Here is a 20,387-nt window from a genome sequence, read left to right as displayed (position 1 = left end):
AGCAAAGTTGCCCAAGTTACAGATAAGAAACGCAAGGCCTGGGCACTCTCTGGGTGCCCCCTAAGTGCAGTGCCCACTCTTGTCTCTGTTTTGCAGATGGAGACCCTAAGACCCAGAGAGATGTCACCTACCCAGAGCGAACACTCTGGCAGTGACTGGCAGAGTCGGTTTTAGGGCCCCAATCGCCGCAGCTCAGTGTTGGGGCCACTTAAGCACATACATAGTCAGCATTAGTGTGGGCCTCAGTATCCCATTTTGTAAGGACTGGCTGAGAGTGGAGGGTACGGGTGGGACTCAAGCATGTTCCATGAGGCATAGCAGGTGTTGTTTGTGTGGGCACATGTAGGCTGTTTGTATTTAGGCATGATGCTGTGCGCATGCATGGTGTTCTATACATGTATGTGCTGGATCTGTGTGTGTGCATGACGTGTATGTGTGCATGGGCAGGAGGCAGCAAAGAGACCCCAGCAGCTATTAGTAGTACGTCTGGACACTCCTGTAAGTTAGGACACCCACATTCCTTAACTGACCCACTGAACACTCGGATGCTCCCTGCAGCTCTGGACCATTTCACACTGGGACAGGGCCTGACTTACTGAGGTCGGAACCCCATAGTCTGCAATATTGATTTATAACACGACCAGGCTGTTCTGTGCCCACTGACTTACTGAGGTCGGAACCCCATAGCCTGGGATATTGATTTATAACACAACCAGGCTGTTCTGTGCCCACTGAGAGCCGTGTGACCCAAGCCGTGTTTCCCCCTTTCTGGGAAAATGACCCCGCTTTGGTTTCCCTGAGGTGGCGAGGGCTTGGAAGCTGATGTGACCATCAACAGTGGGCTTTCTGGTTCTCTCCACAGAGGTGCAGAAAGCCAGGATATATTTCCAGGGAGGGGCTTTTGGTTTAGTGGAGGTTCCCGTGTTCACCGAGGAGGGCTGGGAGGGGCTGCTGACTTGAAATCTCAGGTTGAAGCCTCCCCCCAGAAGCCCGGTCCCCTCACTTGCCAATCCCAGATCCTAACTGCCAGCGACGATGTCAACTCCTGCCGTGCCCCCAGTCCCCCCAGTTGACCACAGGTCAGGCGGCGATAAACAGTTTGCCTGCTCTGTCTCCTGCCCAAGCTTCTGCAACCTGGGAGTCAGCAATTTGTGCCCAGGTATAGGACTCAGGGCTGCTGGAGAGTGGGGGGTAGGGCCCTGTGCTAACGACCAAACACTATTACCTCCTTCAGCCAAGTTCCACAGGAGGAGACTTCTTTGGGGTGAGGAAACTTGGCACAAATTAGGGTTCCCATCTGGACTGAAGAGGACAGAGCACATGCAGACGTGCAGGGACCTGAATCCACACACTGGGACCATAGAGGACACACATATGGACCTCCTGGGGCTGGCCGTGGGGTGTGGGGACAAACCATCCACCCAACACTGCCCAAACAGGAAATGCTTTTCTTCCAAACAAACCTGGGCCATGGCCTCTTTCCCTTGGGAATTCCATCTGGACCTTAGCTCGGGACTGCCCCTGACCCCACTTTGTCCCATGAGACATTCTCCTAGCCCAGGGTGCACTGAAATCCTGTCCCCAGCAGCAGGGCAGGACTTGACCCTGGCAAGTCTGATTCATACCCACAGCCCCAAGAGTTCAGGCTCCATAGATCTGCCATCAAAGACTACTCAGATAAAAGGCAAAAGGCAAGGGCTTCTAGATCCAGTTTGGGGAAGACGCCAGCTTGGTCAAGGAGGACTGGCTGGTGTGTGTGTGCGCGCGCGTGCTCTGGGGGGCGCTGGGCGAAGGAGGCACTCTGGCTGGCCGGCTGGGTGAACTCGGCCCACAGGCTGCAGCTGCCCTACAGTTATTTCTGCTCCGCGAGCTGCTCTTCTTACCCAGCTGGGGCTGGCGGGCCTGGGAAGGAAGTGCCAGGAAATCATAAATTAGAACTGAGAGGAGCAGCCTGGGCTTTGAGGGGGTGCTAGAGAAAGCCCAAGTCACCAGACGGGACAGCACACCTCCCCTGGAGGGTCCCAGTCATCTACAGGGTCTTTCCCTCGGGCCTGCATCCTCCACACACCCTCGCTGCCCTTGCTGGGCTTCCTTGCCCTGCTTCTCTTTTCATACCCACTCTGCAAGTGTGGACTAGGGAGGCTCATTCTGTGACAGCGTCTGATGAGGAGAGAGGAGAGCTTCTTGGGTACCCATACTGCAGCATGAATGGTTGGTGTACTTAATGTCACTTAAAGTTGGGGTGAAGGGCCGTTAACTGAGAGTCCACCTGATTTAAATTCTAAATCAATACCGATAAGGTTGGTCAGAAGGCTGTTTGCTGACCAGGGGCCCAGAAGTGTGTTCTGCAGTGTGGAAAGGTGTCCATGTCCCAGCTCCAATAAGGTCAAGAGCGCTCCTGCTGGATGGATCACAAATGAAGGTCGTGGCTCCCCAAAGTTAGCTGGATATGGAAGAGAGAAGGACAGGGTAGAAGCGGAGCTCACACCAGAGAGCCTGAAATCGCTGGTTGCTATGTCAGCCCCTGGTGGCACTAAATAGGCCCTGAGAGCCTTCTCTGCCTGACACCCATCCCCCCCCCCGCCCCGGAGTGGGTGGGTGCAAGCGGTTCTCATCAATGGAGGAGGCTTGTGGGGGGGCTCAGAGGAGGGAAGACGTCCCGGTGGAGGGCCACACACCAGTAACGCTGGCACTTGGGAGATGGAGGGAGAGGATCAGGGATACAAGGCCAGCCTGGCTTTCGTGAGACCCCATCTGCATCCCTGTACACACACACCGGAAATAAGAAAAGGAAGAGAACTGCAAAGCAGAGATGGCAATGGAGTGAGCCAGAGATATGCAGAAAAGGGAACGGGGGCGGAGTGTGTGTGTGGGGGAGAGAGGCAGACATACAGGAAGGGGGTGCTCTGAATAGAGGATCCCAGGTTGGTGTTAGTGTCTGTGGGAGCCTGGGAGCAAGGTGTGCAGTCAGCACCACGAAGGCTTTGGCTTCTGACTGCCTGGAGCTGGTTGGTGTCATCTCAAGGGGTTCTTTAGGTAGTCAAGCAACAAGAGGCATGGATCCTAGCCCAGGACTTGGCCCAGGGAGGCTGAGGCAGATGGACAGCTGGATGGGCAGGGTCCAGACCTTTGCAGCAGGCTCTCTCTCCGCCTCCAGCCTGTGGGGTGGCCCTGGTTCCTCTCTCTCTTGTCCTCTGGTCCAGTACAGTCTACTTGTACCCTGTGGACAAGGTCCTGTTCTCCACGGCTTCTCACCTTGTCTCTGGCCTCCCAGGCCTTGGGTTCCTTCTAAAGACAGAGGACCCATGTGAGGCGAGCCTTGCTTTCCCCAGGGAGAGAGCCGCATACGTCTTGCGTCTGTCTGGGCACATGGCAGCCAGTCTCCCAGTCCTCAGCCTACTGAGAGCGCTCCAGCTGACCGGAGTACTCTTCCATTCCTCTCTCTGCCAGCAAGACCCGCCTCTTCCTCCCATCTCAGCTCAGCCACTAAATCCAAAGGGCCACGCATCCCCTGGCCCGCCCCAGTCACAGCGCCCCCTGCTGGAGTCACCTGCACGTCGGCCGGCTTCTCCTGCTGGGTCACAAACCGGCAGAGGGTCTGGACCCCGTTGGCAATCTTCCTAAGAGTTCTAGAAAATATACAAATCATGCAAGATATGTTCAGCTACAAAAACCTGTCGCAGAGGAAAACAAAAAGAACATTCATGTACAGTCTGTAGTCAGATCACAGAAGCTGCTTCTGGGACGGGTGGTAGTGGTGCTTGCCTTTAATCCCAGCACTCTGTGCAGGAGGCAGGTGAATCTCTGTGAGTCCCAGGGCCATCAGGGATACATGATGAGATGCTGTTAAAAAAAAAGTCCGTTTTTTCCTCCACATGCAAAGAGCTCTTATCAATCAATAACATTTGACCGATGATACAACAGACACATGGACTACAGTTGTGACAAATGGTGATTTCAGAATGCAGAAGAATTCACATTTATACAAAAGAAAACAACAGGACAAAGGCAAAGATGCAAGCAATAGAGAGAGCAGCTGCACCAGACCCTGTCTCTAGCGACAAAACAGACATGGAAACCACGGTCAGTTAGACTCTTGCAAAACTGATGTCAGGAGCTTATTTATTTTAATAAAACGTGACAGCAAGGATGTGAGGTCATGTCATCTTCCTGGGTGCTCTTTTTGGAGCTTGTCAGTACATAGTACAATATTAGCTGTACATCCCTGACCCAGCCCATCAGGAGAGGCTGGAAACTGAGAACCCCTCCTGTAACCTCCTGCCCCTGGCCATGGGATACTGTGTCACCATGAAGATCAGAGTGTATCTAGCATGTGCCACACGCCTGTAATCCTAGTTGCTTTGGCAGAGGCAGGAAGATCCCAAGCTCTAAAGTAACTCAGTGAGACTCTGTCTCAAATAAAAAGTAAGACTGGTGGGTGAAGTGGCATAGGCCTGTGAGTCCAGAGCTTGGAAAGCAGAGACAGGAGGATTACTTTGAGTTTAAAGTCAGTCTGGGTTGCATAAGACCCTGTCTCAAACAGCCAGCCTTTGGTAGAGCACTTGCCTAGCGTGCGGGAGGCCTGGGTTCCACCCAGGCACAATGAAGAAGAAGAGGCAAGCAGACAGTGATGTGCACTTACCCGAGAAAAGGGCTGAGGACTGCGGCACAGAACAGGGCGGGCCAACTTGCACATGGCTGAGGGGGAATTCAGTTCCAAGGGGTTGGATGCAGAATGCAGAAGATGCAGAGGCACAGACAGGAACCATTCAGCCGTGGAGACAGGCCTGGGAAGGTCTACCAGATGTCCCTTTGGGGGACACAGTACTGGGAACTGTGTGGCAGTGACGTAGCACCACCTCCGAGACCTCCGTTCTAGAGCCTCTCACTTACCACCCTGAATGGTACACGGGATGTGAAAGGCACAAATGTAAGCGCATGTGATTAGCCACAACCGAGCATGGGACACTGGTGTTGTGATGAGAGGACTGGAAATCTGTGCCCTGTGATGGTGTCAGGGCGGTGCCACAGTTAGGGACTCCATGCCGCTTGGTTCTGCGAGCACAACCCATGCCTCAGCGAGGCCGAGCAAGCTACCTGCCTGCGAATCTCCCCACTGCATTTTTATCACGAAGCACCTGCACTCTCTACAGATAAAATGTCGTTACTGTCTCAGGCAGGTGCACTGGGCTGGCAGCAGCCTTGTTAACTGTGTGCAGTGACTGCTCACAGGGACACTGCCTGACAGTGTGGTGCTCAGAATTCTCCTTCATGTCAAACACGCAGGACTGGGAAGGCTGCAGATAGGAGGATCATGAGTGTGAGGTCAGGCACATAGTGAGACACGGTCCCCAAACACCAACGTCTGAGGGTACAGCTGGGAGAGAGCGTGCAGAGTCTTGCTTCTGCCAGAGCCCAGGTTAAGTTCAGGACACACACATTCACACACACATGCACACTCACACACACACGCGGGCACACATACACAAAGCAGATCAAAGTGTTTAGATATGGAGCTATTTCCCAAGAGTATTTACTTATTTTTATTTATTTATTTTGTTTTCTGAAACAGGGTTTCTTTGTAGTTTTTGGAGCCTGTCCTGGAACTAGCTCTTGTAGACCAGGCTGGCCTCGAACTCACAGAGATCCGCCTGCCTCTGGCTCCCGAGTGGTGGGATTAAAGGCATGCGCCACCACCGCCCTGCCCCAAGAGAATTTTTTAAATAAAAAACTTCTTAGTGCAGTCACATGGCGGCCCGTGCGCTGCTACAGTGCACGTGCGGAGGCTAGAGTCCGTCCTCGCCAGCCGCCTTGTAAGCTAGGTCTCGCCACCCTCGAGCTTCCCGGCAGACACCTGTCTCCCCTCAATCCATCACTGCATCCAACCTGATTGGTTTTTTAAATTGTTTCTTTTATTTTTTGCTCCTGTGATGCAGTCATGTGCATGTGTTTGGGGGGATCTCTTACTATCCTGGGCTCTGGTGCCTGGAGACAGTAGCCTGGAAGGGCACCTGGGACAGATTGGGCAGGCAGGGCATCACCTCCCTGGGCTGACTCTGTGCTTCTGAGTCTGTCTCTGTTGTGGAGTATTTTAATTGGGCAAAGATGTGTTGCATTTGCTTATGCTGCAGAATATGACTTTAACTGTGTAAAGGTGTGTTACTTTTGTTTCTGCTGCATTTGTTTAATTATGCAAAGATGTGTTGCAACCATTTCACTTTTCTTGCCTAAGGTTGATTGGTCTAATAAAGAGCTGAATGGCCAATAGGTAGACAGGAGAAAGGACAGGTGGGGCTGGCAGGCAGAGAGAATAAATAGGAGAAATCTAGGTTCAAAAAAGAGCAAGAGGAGAGAATGAGGATATACTGGGACAAGAAGCCAGGCAGACGCCAGCCAGCCAGACATAGAGAATAGAGAAGTAGTGAAAGAAAGAAAGAAAGAAAGAAAGAAAGAAAGAAAGAAAGAAAGAAAGAAAGAAAGAAAGCACCCAAGGCAAAAGGTAGGTAAAGAGAAACAGGTTAGTTTAAGTTAAAAGAGCTAGCCAGAAATTTGCCTAAGCTAGGCTGACCACTGAAAACTAGTAACAAGTCTCTGTGATTTGGGAGCCGGTCAGTGACCCAAAAGAAAAATCTGGCGCATGTCCCTAAGGAGGTGCCCCCTACCCAGGACCCTATGTGCTGGTCCTCAGCAGGCCTCGCCTAGGGCTCCCAGAGCTCAAGGCTCATCTGAGGCTTCTTAGAAGCACAGGGGAGAGAGGATTGTAACCGGAAGAGAAGGCATGCCCTCAAGAGCCTGGCCAGGATTTCTCTACTACCCCAACTCTACTGGGGAAACAGAACTGGTGTCCTCCCTGGCTCCAAGGAGGGAGGGAAAGGAAGAGAGAGGGGGTAGGAAGCCATGCCAAAGGAGGTTCAGTAGACAGACCAAATAGGATATAAAAACAGAGACGAGAGAGAGAGAAATGAAGGAGGCAGGAGAGAGGTGAAGCTTGTGTATCAAGACCAAGGAAGGATGATGCATGGTGGGGCAGGAGAGCCAGAAGCAGGGCCGTCCAGGCTAACATTCCAGCGTGCGGGCTGGAGATCTTTTCTGGTCCTGCTGCTCAATCACAGCCCTGGAGGAGGACTTGGCGCTGGAGAGAGAGGCCAGGGAGTAGAGGACCACAGCCTAACTGACAGTAACTGAGCCAGGCTCAGCCTGGATTTCGCCCTAGGACCCTGCACTGTGCCCATTTCCCCACCAGCAATAGCTGTTATCTGAGCTGCTGTAGCCAATCCTGGTGGGGTGTTCCCAAGACACAGCTTACCTGACTTGGCCTACTCTATCTAGAAAGGTTGTGACCAGGGAGTAACCCGACGCAGATGACAGCCTGGGACCCACTTGGTCAAAGAGAAGGGTGAACCTGCGCTGCACCTGTTTCCTTTGCTGTGTGGCTTGTGTCGGGGTGTTTTCCCTCTCTGCGCCTCATGGTCTTGTTTACAAGGAACATTTAAATATGGCACTTAAGTCCCCTCCGGGGCCTGAGGTGCTCAGGAAATGCAGCCCGCACGGACATCAAAGTGTGGTGCACGTAGTGTATAGAATGAGAAACTGGCACAACAAGGTCGGCCTTTGTTGGAGGACACTGAGGGAGAATCTGAGGTTCCTATCCGCTGTTCCCTGAAGTACGTCTATTGGCCAGTCAATATTTTCCAGCCAAAACAAGGAAAATTCGTGTAGCCTAGGCTGGCCTGAAACTCACTATCCCCAGCCTCAGTCCCCAGAGCTCCTGAAACTGGAGGCACAAACCGCACAGACTCTGGGGAGCGGGCTCTCTGCCTGCAATTAGCAAACGCTGCCACTAGGTGGAGCGCTGGCTTTCTCCTGCGCAGGAAGGATCATAGGCCCTTTATCTCCTCCCCTGCTCAACACCTGATCCATTCCTAGAACATGCCTTTTGGGAACAATAAGAAAAACAGTCTCTAGAAAGTCGGAAGGCGTTTTGTGACTAGTCAGAAATGTCTGCTCTGGGTGACGGAGTGGGACGGGGCCCCCTGCACGCCAGGCACCGCACAAGAGTGCTTTCCGTACACAGGCTGACTTTTCATTTAAGAGGACTTTTTTGAATGAGCAGACTGCCTTTTAAAATGCCCGATAGTCAGTGTTGGAAGGAGCAGTCACTCTCCAGGGCGACTGGAGAGAAAGGTTTGGTTCCCAGCACCCACATGGGGGCGTACAACCACCTCCAACCCTAGTTCCAGGGGATCTGATGCCCTCTTCTGGCCCTCGGGGTCACTGCATGCACGTGGTATACAGACATGAAGGCAAAAACAAAAATTATATACCCCTGCGTATATAACATGTAAATTTAAAAAAAGCATTGCTTTGGGAATGAAGAACAGTTTGGTGGGTGTTACTGCAGCAGGAGACTTAATCAGGAAGAGTGTAGAATTTCAGGTTTTTCAGTTTGATTGTTTTTTGTTTTGTTTTATTTTCTTTCTTCGTTTTTTGAGTCAGGGTTTCTCTGTGTAGTTTTGGAGCCTGTTCTGGAACTCTCTCTGAAGACCAGGCTGAACTCGCAGAGATTCACCTGCCTCTGCTCCTGAGTGCTGGGATTAAAGGCATGTGCCACCACTGCCTGGCCTGTTTGATTAATTTAAGTTTATTTTTTTTTTTAGATAAGGTTTCACCATGTAGCCCTAGCTGGCCCGGAACTCACTTTATAGACCAGACCTTTCAGACGGCTGAGCTGGGGGCCTGCCAGTCAGAGAGAAACCTTTTGCAGGTACTCTGGCTTGAGTTCAGGGCCTCATGCACACCCAGTGCAGCTCCTCAGCACGTTGCTCTGTCTGCTCCCTCTTGTTCCTCCCCTCAGGACTGAGCCCCTCACCCCTACCATTCTGTTCTGAGAAGGCCTCAGCAGCAAGAGGCCTTGATTGGACTCTGCTTGACGATTGCTGTTCTTCCCAGAATTGTTCTTCAGCCGTCACCCTTCCGTGGCTTATTAGAGCCTTCCAGCGGTAAAACGTGATATCAATATAACATCCCCAAACTGGTTTTTACAATCCGCGACTGTCCGTCCTGCCGAATGCTGCCCCTGGCTTGGCCTGAGGGCTTGTGTCCCCGCCCAACCCAGAGAGAAGCTTCCTTTTTTCGACTTCTGTTTGTCCTTTGAAGTCAAAGCTAGTTCTATTTCTAATCTGTGCTGAATGACTTCCTTTATGGTCGCACGCGCAATCGGAGTACAGCGCAGGGCAGGGGTTGCCACAATTTCTGTGCTGGTGGCTGCCCCACATTCTGCGTCAGTTAACAAGAAGGGACATCTGATGGGGACGGACCCCAGATGTCCCCGTGGACATTGTGTCTGTTTGTCACTTGTTCCTTACTTGTGATACTATTACATGGTAATTAAAATTTAAGTTTAGACAATGGGTGTAGCTTCCTGATACCGTGCATAAACATCCGGGCCCACAAGAAGGTAAACAGCCCACACAGTCCAGTAACGTGTGAGGAGCCATAGCACGTGCTGGTCACACAATCCAACCACAGAAAGGAACCGTGCCGAACCCGGTACAACATGGATGGCCTTTGCAGAAGAACTAAGTGAAAGAGGCCAGGCAGGAAGTCTGGGCCAAGAGGGCTTTGGGAGGGGGTCTGAGCTGTGTCCTGGGGTTCCGGGAGCCACCATGAGACTGTGTGCGGCAGGAAATGCAGGTCAGTGTTGGATGCTGGGGACCCAGGAAGGGCGATCCACCCAGAGGCCCAACGGATGATGGTGCTTGGGGCAGGGGAGATGTGGGGGTGGAATAGTGCCCCCTAAGATTCAGGGGAAGTGGTGGGGAAGTGGTACCCCCTAAGATTTGGGGGAGGTGGTGTGGGAGGTGGCATCCCCTAAGATTAGGGGGAGGTGGTACCCCTAAAATGCTGTGTAGTGATTTTTATTCTGGAGAGGGGTCTTAGCAGAGATGACTAAGGGCCGGGTGTGTGGTTTGGGGGAGGCTGTAAAGACCAGTGTCATTATAAGAGATACATAAACCAGACCTGATGGCGCACACCTGCAAACCGCACAAAGGAGGCTGAGGCAGGAGGATCAGAGTTCACGATAGTGTGGGGTCCACAGCCAGACCTAGATGAGAGCGGTTACGATGGCAGTAGGGGCATGGGAAAAGGGAAACGGGAGTTTAAGTAATGGAGTCATAGAGCAGGAACACTTGGGGCTACTAGAAGCTTCTAGAAGCATGGAAGTTATCCCCCGTCGATTCCAGAAAGAAAGCAGTCTGGATTTCATACTTCTGGTCTCCAGAACTTCCACAGATCCATCCAGCTCTGTTTTTGACACCCTGCCTTTAGCTCCCTGCAGCTGTGGGAGCCCTTTCTCTCCTATCTGGAGCTGATGAGCCTGAGGGACGGCCCCACCCCCTACCCCAGTGCAGGGTTTTCAGGAGCCTGGACTGTTTTCTGGGAGGTGGCAGGTTTGGTGGGGGTAGCTCAGACTCATCTGGAGGGATTTGCTATGAGACTGGACAAGTGACTCCTTCAAGAGCCTATGCGGCTAAATGTGTGTGTGTGTGTGTGTGTGCGCGCGCGCGTGTACTGGGGAGTGTGGACCTTGATTCCTTATGCTTGTTTGTGAACATGGGACAGAGGCCTGGGTAGAAGGCTATGAAGACAGGGAGAAGATGGCCAAGACCAGCAGAAACCAGGAGAGCGAAAGAACAGTCGCCCTCTGGCCCTGGAGAAGCAAGCCTGCCCATTCCTCACTAAGCCTTCCAGTCACCAAAGCTGTGAGACTGAGGGCTGCCCTGACCAGGAAGGGCTGCTGCCTCCACTGCTGCTGGGCATGGGTGTGACTGGGGACCCCTGCACAGTGCTGGAGAGACCCTGAGCAAGTGTGGAAATCCAGTGTGGAAATCCGTGTGCAGGGTCCTCAGAAGCCTAAAGAGGGAGCCATCCTGTGACCCAGAGATCAGCTCCAGGCACGTGCCTGAGGATCTGCAGCAGCCTCTCCGCTCTCAGCAGCGGGGATGCTGGCCGCTCAGAAGCCCATCTGTGGTAGGGGAAGATTGGAAAGGGGTTCTGATACCCAGTTCTACTCCTCAACAAAAATCAAAGTTAATGCATTTTTCAGGAAAATGGATGAGGCCAGAGATCAGCAGATGAGTGAAATAAACCCCACTCAGAAAGACAGACGCCCCATGCTGTCTGTGCGGCAGATCTGGCTAGAGATGCACGGGACAAGAGAGTAGAAGGGGCTGTCTGCGGGAGGAAGGGGCAGTGAGGGAGGGGACAAGAAAAGGAACACATACACGTAGGGTACATGGTATACATATATGGAGATGTCAGATGAAGCCCATTGTTCTTGTTAACTCAAAAAATAAATGTATATGGCACACACCTTTAATCTCAGCACTCAGGAGGCAGAGGCAGGAGGATCTCTGAGTTCAAGCCTGGTCTACAAATTGAGTTCTGGGGGCTGGAGAGATGGCTCAGAGATTAAGAGTACTGACTGCTCTTCCAGAGGTCCTGAGTTCAATTCCCAGCAACCACATGGTGGCTCACAACCATCAGTAATGAGATCTGGTGCCTTCTTCTGGCCTGAAGGCATACATGCAGGAAGAACCCTGTATACATAATTAATAAATAAGTTCTTTTTAAAAAAAGAAAAGAAAAGAAACAAATTGAGTTCTGGGACAGCCAGAGCTACACAGAGGAACCCTGTTTCGAAAAACCATCCAACCAAATAAATAAATGTAAGGGGGCTGGAAAGATGGAGCCACCATAAGTCCAAGCCTGGGTTTGACGCCCAGGGCACACATGGTGGCTCAGACCGTCTATAACCCCAGTCCTAGGGGATCTCTGTGGGCACTGCATGTACGTGGTACACATGCAAGCATACAAAAAAACTCATAAAAATAAATCAATCAAAAACAAATTTTAAAAAATGTTAAAACGTTTAAGCTCCTATCTGTGTTGTGGGAGGGAATGCCTGGTGCTCACTGGGCCTCAGAGGAGATGAAGCCAGAACTGCAACCAACCCCTTCCAGGCCCCTAGGACTGTCCCAGTCTGTGTGGCCAGGGCCTCTTTTGTCCCTATGGCCCCAGCAAGGGAGCCCCAGACATTCCCGGAGAAGCCGCTGGGATACATTTAGAAACTGGCTGGGGGTTTCAAGTTGAGCCCAGCCTGATGAGTGGGGAGCGGCCATCTGGAGCCTGTTTGCTGTCCCCTGGCAGCAGCTCTGAGCAGGATTTCAGGAAGGGTGCGGTGGGACAGCCAGCCCCCAAGTCAATGGCCTCCAGTTGAATCCTGGCCCTGCCCCTGGCTGGGCTTCTCGTCTGTAAAATGAGAGTGCGAGAGAATTCACTTTAAGAGGCTGCCTCCACAAGATAAGCTACTCTGACTCCCAGGATGCTTGATAAAGGGAATTTTGAATTAAAAACAACAAGACACCAACTCAAAACAAAGTTCTGGCTTTGTCTCCTGCTGCTGTAACGGAGCACCTGAGCTGGGTAACCGTGGTGGGAAGTGGAAGGCGAGAAGGAAGGAAGCTCCCACAATGAATGCAGGCTTGAGAGAGCCTGAGCGCACTCATCCCATCCCAAGAGCAACGGGAGTCACCCTGACCACCTACTCACCTCAGAAAAGCCCCACTTTCCAATACCCATGTGCAAGTAAAGCCGGCGAGTTTTGGTGAGGGCAGGTCTTATCCAAACCGTAGCTCTCACAGAATCTAAAACTGAGCGCTATAGCCGTCGACAGATGTGTGACTCCCTGCGCTGAGCACACGTCCTTCCACAATATTCCACCGTCTCACTATGTAGCCCAGGCTGGCTCAGAGCTTCTCAGTCTCCTGCCTCAGCCTCCTGTGTGCTGCGGTTTTAGGTATGCACCACCACACTGGCTCTTCCAAACGTTTTCATTTCCCCCCAACTAACACTCTGTATTATTAAAAATAACTCCTCAGGGTCAGAGAGACGGTTCAGCAGGTAAGGTGCATGCCACCAAGCCTGACGACCTGAGTTCAGTTCCTAGGACCTACACGGTAGAAGGAGAAAACTGACTTCTGCCCGTTGTCCTCTGACTCCCACATGTGTGTGATGAAACACACGTGAATACATGTACACATACATATACAAAATAAAATTAATTTAAAACCAGAAGAATTCCCCATTCCTTACCCCTTGCTTTCTCTGAGTCCAGCCATTCTGATCCTCGTGTAAGAGGAGGTATACCATTTGCAATTTGTTTTTTTTTGTTTTGTTTTGTTTTTGAGACAGCATTTCTCTGTGTTGCCCTGGCTGTCCTAGAACTATGTAGACCAGGCTGACCTCGAACTCACAGAGCTCCACCTGCCTCTGCCCCCCGAGTGTTGAAATTAAAGATGTGTGCCACCACCGCCAGGCCCCTTTGTGATTTTTCTGGATTGTCATTCACTCAGCATCTTGAAGGCTCACCTGGTAGTGGCACATGTCTAAGTTTCCTTTAGAGTTAGTTTTTTTTTTTTTTTTTTAAATGTAGTAACACACACTGTAAAGTTTGCCATCCTAACTGTTTCAGCGTGAACTGCGGTGGGAACACTCTCATTACTTTGTCCATCTCTTGGGATGCTTCTGCCTGTTTTCCTTTCTTCTCATACTGGTGTGTGAACCTAGAGCCCGGCATGGGATAGGCATGTGCTCTACCACTTAGCTACATCCCAGCCCTTGGTGAGGGAGGTCCTTCTATGTGCTGCTTTTATTGGTTAATGAATATATCTGTTTCACCTAGTGGCTTAGCAGACTAGAGCTAGATGGGAAACTAAACTGAATGCTGTGAGAAAGAAGGCAGAGTCAGAGGCCTTGCTGGTAGGCCACAGCCATGTGGCGATACACAGATTAATAGAAATGGGTTAATTTAAGATGTAAGAGTTAGCTAATAAGAAGCTAGAGCTAATAGGCCAAGCAGTGATTTAAATAATTTAGTTTCTGTGTGGTTATTTCGGTTCTGGGCATCTGGGAACCAACTCTCCCCCAACAAGCCCTTATTTTATTTTTTTGAGGGAGAATCTTATATAATTGAATCTGGTCTAGCCTCAAACCTACTTTGTAGCTCAGGTGGCCTGGAACTAGCATTCCTCCTGCTTCAGCCTCCAAGTGCTGAACATGCAAGCCTGTGCCATCAAACCTGACAACCCTTCTCATCCTGAAACTAAAATTCTGTGTCTTTTTAACACTCATGCCCCTCCCCCAGGCCCTGGCTGCCACCATTTTTAATTTTTCTACTGGCGCTGTTTCATAAGAGAGAACTTGCACAGTGTGTAACATCTCGTGTCCAGCTTGTTTGTCTCAGGAGCAGTAGCACGGCTGAGAATTTCTTTCTTTTTGTGGCTAATGATAGTTCACTGTCTGGTATCCTTTTGTCTGTTGGCGGACACTGAGATCGCCCCCCCCCCACCTTTAGCTATTATGAGGTGTACACCGTGAACACAACTATGGGATCCAGAGCTCCGGGTAATCAGCATGGCTGACTGAGAGGGGTCCTGACTTCAGTGTTTGCAGGTACACATCCGGCAGTAGAGTGGGGTCAGAGGGCACTGTGCGGAATCCCCAGGCCATTTCCTTACCTTCCTGCCAGGGAGTGGCCAGGACTCGATCTCCCCACACGCATCCATCCTTGTTCTTCTCTTCTTCCTCAGATCCGGAGAGGGCTGGGTGAGGAACAGCATTCGCCACATTGGGCAGTGGGAGTTGCAGCGCTCTTGGCTGGAGGGCTGAGGGAAAAGTAGACCCTAGGGGCCTGGAGGAAGGAAACCTGGGGACAGTGTTCTCTGGGGCACTCTCCCCTGGGGAATACTTTTCTTAGGGACACCTAGAACCCTGATCCAGTTCCTGTTCTGTTATCAAAGTTTCTAGATAGAGACGGCAGAGTTCCAGAAAAGTCACTCTATACAAGGGGCCGGGAGAGCAGCCACCTTGCTCTTGGCCTGGGAGCCATCTGGGTTGGTGAGCACAGTCCTGGCCTCGCTAGGGTCAGGCAGCAGCTGTGTAGACAAGTGATGTTCATTTAAACCCAGGGGACAATGCGTAGGAGTTGCTAAAATGCTAGGAGCTTCTAAGCTAACTTCAAGGTGGTTCAGCCAGCATTGGATGAGGGCCCTGGAGATGACCCCCCTCCCCTGCACCTCGAAGTTTCTGTTATCAATACACCCAGGATGGAGGCTGATCAAGGGAGCCCCAACATTTCCAGGTAGATCCCAGGATGGGTGGGAGAGCTGATGATGGAGAGGCCGGAGCCTGCTTCCCGTGGACAACAGAATGCAGTCACACTCGGTCCAGGCCCTGGTCGGCTGCACACAAAACCAAACCTATTCACTCTGGTTTTCCAGCTCCCCATACGCCATGGTGGCTCCAAAGGCCACCTTTGGGGGTCATCATTCTACATAATTAGGGAGATGGAGTGACCCTGAAGGTGGGGATTCAAGAGGCCTGGGGGCCAGACAGAGTTGGTACTCACCTGTAAAGTTAGAGGAAGCTGGCCCATGGCCACACCATCCTCAGAAAGAACGGTGGCTGGGTGAGCATCAGGACACCCCTGGAATGCAACTGGGGGAGGCACCAGCTCGCTTCCTAGCCCATCTCTTCTAGAAGCTGCACACAGATAAAAGGTCCCAGTTAATGAGGATTCTGGTTCCAGTTTTGACATCCACAGCGAAGCCCACTCGGCATAATAATGTATCAGAGACACAGCGATCCTTTAATCTCCCATGAATTAATTGCTGGGCCCAGAGATTCCGAGCACGCCTGCGGAATCCTTAAGTTCTCGAGCCGATGGCTCTGCAAAAGCGACCCATGTGAGGCTGGCTTCCATGCGCGGGGGCTCCCACAGCCTCCACAAAGGGCCAGATTGTCCGCGCGGCTTTCTCTGCAAGAATCATGTGTGTGGGGACCTGAATTAATGACAACTTGGAAAGTTTGCTACTGGGTGGGACGTGGTGGCTTGAATCCTAGGAGACTAAACGAAAGTTCTGTGGCCTTGGGCGTCATCCCTGGAACCATTCGCTTATCCTACCTACGTCTTCCCAGCCAGGCACAGCGCTGTGTGGTCAGAGTAGAAAACTGCTGTGGCCAGCTGCAGATCGGAAGATCTGAGAGAAACCAGGCAGATGATTATGTGCGGGCGCGCTCTGTGAGGGCACGCTGTGTGCGGGCGCGCTCCGTGAGGGCACGCTCCGTGAGGGCACACTGTGAAGGTACAGCAGAAAGCAACTGCCAGAACTGCCTAATTCAGGTGCCAGGGCCCTGAGGAAAGCAATAGAGAGACGCTGTCACAGGCTGAGAGCTGAAGGATGAGGGGACTAACCACAGCAGGGGACTGCCATTCCTGAGTGAAAGCCATGCAAGGCCTTGAGTTAGGAACATGCCATGACAGGGGCGAGGAGTGACCAAAGTATGTGCAGCAAGTAAAACCACCCTCACCATGTCACACGAAAGTGACACCGGGGTGCACTGCCCAATGGCTCATATGTGCCCGGCTGGAGCTTGTGGTAGGTGCCTTAGGTTCAACCTACCTTGCATGAGGCCTTAGGTTCAACCCTCGTAATACAAAATGACAATAATAACTGCTGAGGAGAACTCCTGACATTGGCCTCTGACCTCTATAACATGCACACACAGTGCACACATCCATGGACATGCACACACATCCTCGCACATATGTGTTTACACATGTTACACTAACTACCCAAGGATAATGCAACATATTGCCACACACAGGCTAGGGCCAGAGAACACCCAGTCTTTTATTTACTTTTTAAATTATGAATGTATGTATGTATGTATGTATGTATGTGTTCCCATGGAGGCCAGGAGGGGGTGCAGGAGTCCTTGGGCCTGGAGTTATGAGCACTAGCGTGGGCACCGGTAAGCACTGAGCCATCATCTCTCTGGTCCTCCTCCACTCCTGAGCCAGGGTCTGAATGCTCCCATCTTCCTCTGAATGTTGAAATCCAATCCCCAGTGCAACATATTCTAACATATAGGAGGCCTGTGCCTTGGGATGCCTGCCTTGCAAATTTGACCCAAGGGAGCTTTCTTATTGCTAAAGGCGCCATCTATGAGGCTGGAGACAGTCCTCACCACACAGGGAAGCTGCAGGTACCCGGGTCTCGGACTTCCCAGCCTCTAGACCTGAGTATTAGATTCTGTTGTTTTACAAATCCAGGCGAAGGCCTTCTGTTTCTGCTACAGCAGTCTAGACAGGCGGTCCTGGCTTGTGACCTCATCACTCCCTGCCTCTTATAAGCCCAGTCCAGCATGGACCTATCATTTTCCTGCCTCAGCCTCCTGGTGCTGGATTACAAGTGTGGGCCAGCAAGCCGGGCTACACTTCTGTCCCCACATTGGCCTTCTGAGCATCTCCCTTGAGTGTTTCCCTTTTTCCTTTTCATGTGTATATGGACCTGCACAATCATGTGTTGGGGTGGTGGGGTGTATGGGTGTGTGTGGGCATGTGGGGGGGGGCAAGTGTGCCGTGGGAACATACATGGAGGTCAGAGGACAATTTGTGGGAGTCGGTGCTCTCGTCCCTCGATGGGGTCTATCTAGCTGACCTATTTTACCAGTCCTCTGGTTTCTTGCCCTCTGCTGGAGACAGAGTCTCTCTGCACGGCCCTGGCAAACCTAGAACTCAGGTGCTCTGGGAGACTGGCACATGCTCTTAACCACTGCGCCATTTCTCAGTCCCCCGGTTGTCCCCTTCCCTCCTGAAAACGTCTAGCTGGCTTCTCTCTAGAGCTGTTCCTACCACCCCGCCCATCACTGCCACTGCTACTTTTTGAGACAGGCTGTCACTGTATATCACTGGCTGGCCTGGAAACCCGCTATGGAGACCAAACTGGCCTTGAACTCATAGAGATCCTGCCTCTGCCTTCCAAGCGTTGGGGTTAAAGGCGCGAGCAACCCTATTTGACCTCCGGTTCTTTTTGAGGAAGACCTGTCCTTGGATTTGGGGCCCGCTCAGATAATCTGGAGAGACCATCTCATTTCCAGACCCTCCATTGAATTCCGTCGGCAAAGACCACATTTCCAGTTGAGGGTCCCTTGGAACGGGGACACATCTTTTGGAGCCATTCTGCCTCGTGATGAGCCTTGGGCACGCGGGGTGAGCGCTGCCTCTCTGCCTTGGCGCTAGGCCTCTGCTCTGTTTGTCATAGCTGTCCAGCGCTGCAAGCTGGATGGTGTCCGGTGGCTTTTCCCTCTTCACTCTGTTCATGTTGTCTAGTTAGAGCCTCCCTACTTTCCTGGGGACAGCTGGCCTGTGGCAGTGTTTTCTTTATTGTACTGAATATTCAGAGACGGTGGTGAGGGGAGACTGTCTCCCAGAGGCACAGCGGTACCTAGTGAAGAACGTTTAACAAAACAAAAACAGAGTTTTGGGGAACTGTCTTAAATTAGAACACATGGGATGGAGAAACACCTGCTAAAACAAACGAAGTAACCACCTGACGGAATCCCAGAGCACCAAGGCCCGCTCCTTCCCACTCCGCCCTCTCTGGGTCCAGCACGGTTCTGACGGAATCCCAGAGCACCAAGGCCTGCTCCTTCCCACTCCGCCCTCTTTGGGTCCAGTGTGATGGTAAAGGCAGCGGAGACCACAGCCTCTCCCTCCCCAGGAACGGTGAGCGCCAGTGCGCACATGGAATGCCCCGCTCTGAAATGTAGAACTGTTATCCCAGGAAAAAGCATCTGGGGGCCTGAGACTCTCTTTGTCCCCCAGTCTCCCTTGTGGCATGAACGGTCTGCCTCAGGTCTGCAGCTACGTGCGCCCGGCTGCCTGTACTCCTGCTTGCTCACAGAATAGAGGTTCCATGCCATGAGGGGGCTACCCTGCCCATCGCCCCCTTCATAAGGCAGGGTGTTGCTCTGAGAGAAGCAGGCTGGCCTTAGTCCTACGCAGAGCAGCTGTGCAGAGGTGACCAGCGGCAGGCAGCAGAGAGCTCACCCCTGTGGGTCTGGGAGTTCAAGGGTGAGCCGTGGCAAGCAATTCAGAGGAGGTTAACCAGAAATAGCTCCATGAGGGGAGCAAGCTAAGACACGGACCAGCTAGACATTTACAAGATGGAAAGGGACAACTGGGGGCTGGAGAGATGGATCAGTGGTTAAGAGCACTGGCTGATCTTCCAGAGGACCTGAGTTCAGTTCCCAGGTCAGGTCAGGGCGTTCACAACTGTCCATAACACCAACTCCAGGGGATCCACTCCCTCTTCTGACCTCTGCAGTCATGCTACTCTCTCTCTCTCTCTCTCTCTCTCTCTCTCTCTCTCTCTCTCACACACACACACACACACACACACACAACTTTTTGGAAAACAATTGAGTGGCTCCCTCAAGGGATTGTAACAACCCTCAAAGCCTGGCCTCAAAGAGGACCCCCACAAAGGGGGCCTGATTTAATTAGATCATCTGAGGAATGGTTCCTTCCCAGGGGACCAATCCATCATCCTGGAACCAACCACAGTGTGAGTCCAACAAAGACAGACACGAGAAGCCACAGAAGGACAAGGAGGGCCCTATGGTGACCGTGACCGTCAGCGTGATTCTGTGCATGTCCTTTCTCAAAGAAATAGAATTCACTAAAATCAACCCAATCAAGACGGTTAAGACAGGAAGTCAGCAACATGTCCTGGAAAGTGGGAGAGTTGCAGTCCGTTACTGAAGATAGCCAGACAGTGCTTAGCGAACGTTTATGAGATAAGAAACAGGAAGCAAGATGACCAGCGAAGACAGAAGTAGACGTAACTGGGCAAAAAGTTGGGGAACTTAAGGCAGAAGAGGTTGCGACTTCTTTTTTTCCTTTTGAGACAGGGTCTCATTCTGTAGACCAGGTTGGCTTTGAACCCCCAGCCTTCCTCTGCCCCCTGAGTGCTGGGATTAAAGGTGTGCGTGCTACATTCCAGCTCCAAGGAATCTGATTCCTCCAGCCTCTGTGGGTGTCTGCACTCATATGCACACAGCCCCCATCCTTTAATTAAAATAATAAAAACATCCAGATGGTGCATGTTTTAATTCCAACACTTAGGGGGTAGAGGCAGGCGAATCTCGGTGAGTTTGAGGCTAGCCTGGTCTACAGAGTGGGTTCTAGGACAGTCAGGGCTACACAGAGAAACCCTGTCTCAAAAAGTCAAAGAAGTAATGATAAGGATAAATCTTTAAAGTGAGAGAAAACAAGGACGGTGACTTGTGCCTGTAAGCTCAGCACTCAGAAGGCCGAGACGGAGGATCACTGTGAGTTTGAAGCCAGCCAGTGGGAAGAGGTGTCTTGGAGAGCTGGTGTCGCAGGGAGACAGAGACCCTGTCACCACTGTGACTGACTGGGACTTGAGGTCCAGGGAACAGGTGGGCCAGAGTCACTTTTGTACCTGCCTCTACACTGG

The sequence above is a fragment of the Chionomys nivalis genome, chromosome 6 (genome assembly GCF_950005125.1).
Source record: "Chionomys nivalis chromosome 6, mChiNiv1.1, whole genome shotgun sequence".
NCBI classification, from domain to species: domain Eukaryota; kingdom Metazoa; phylum Chordata; class Mammalia; order Rodentia; family Cricetidae; genus Chionomys; species Chionomys nivalis.
The sequence above is the reverse complement of the archived record's forward strand: the minus strand, read 5'-3'. Positions refer to the sequence as shown.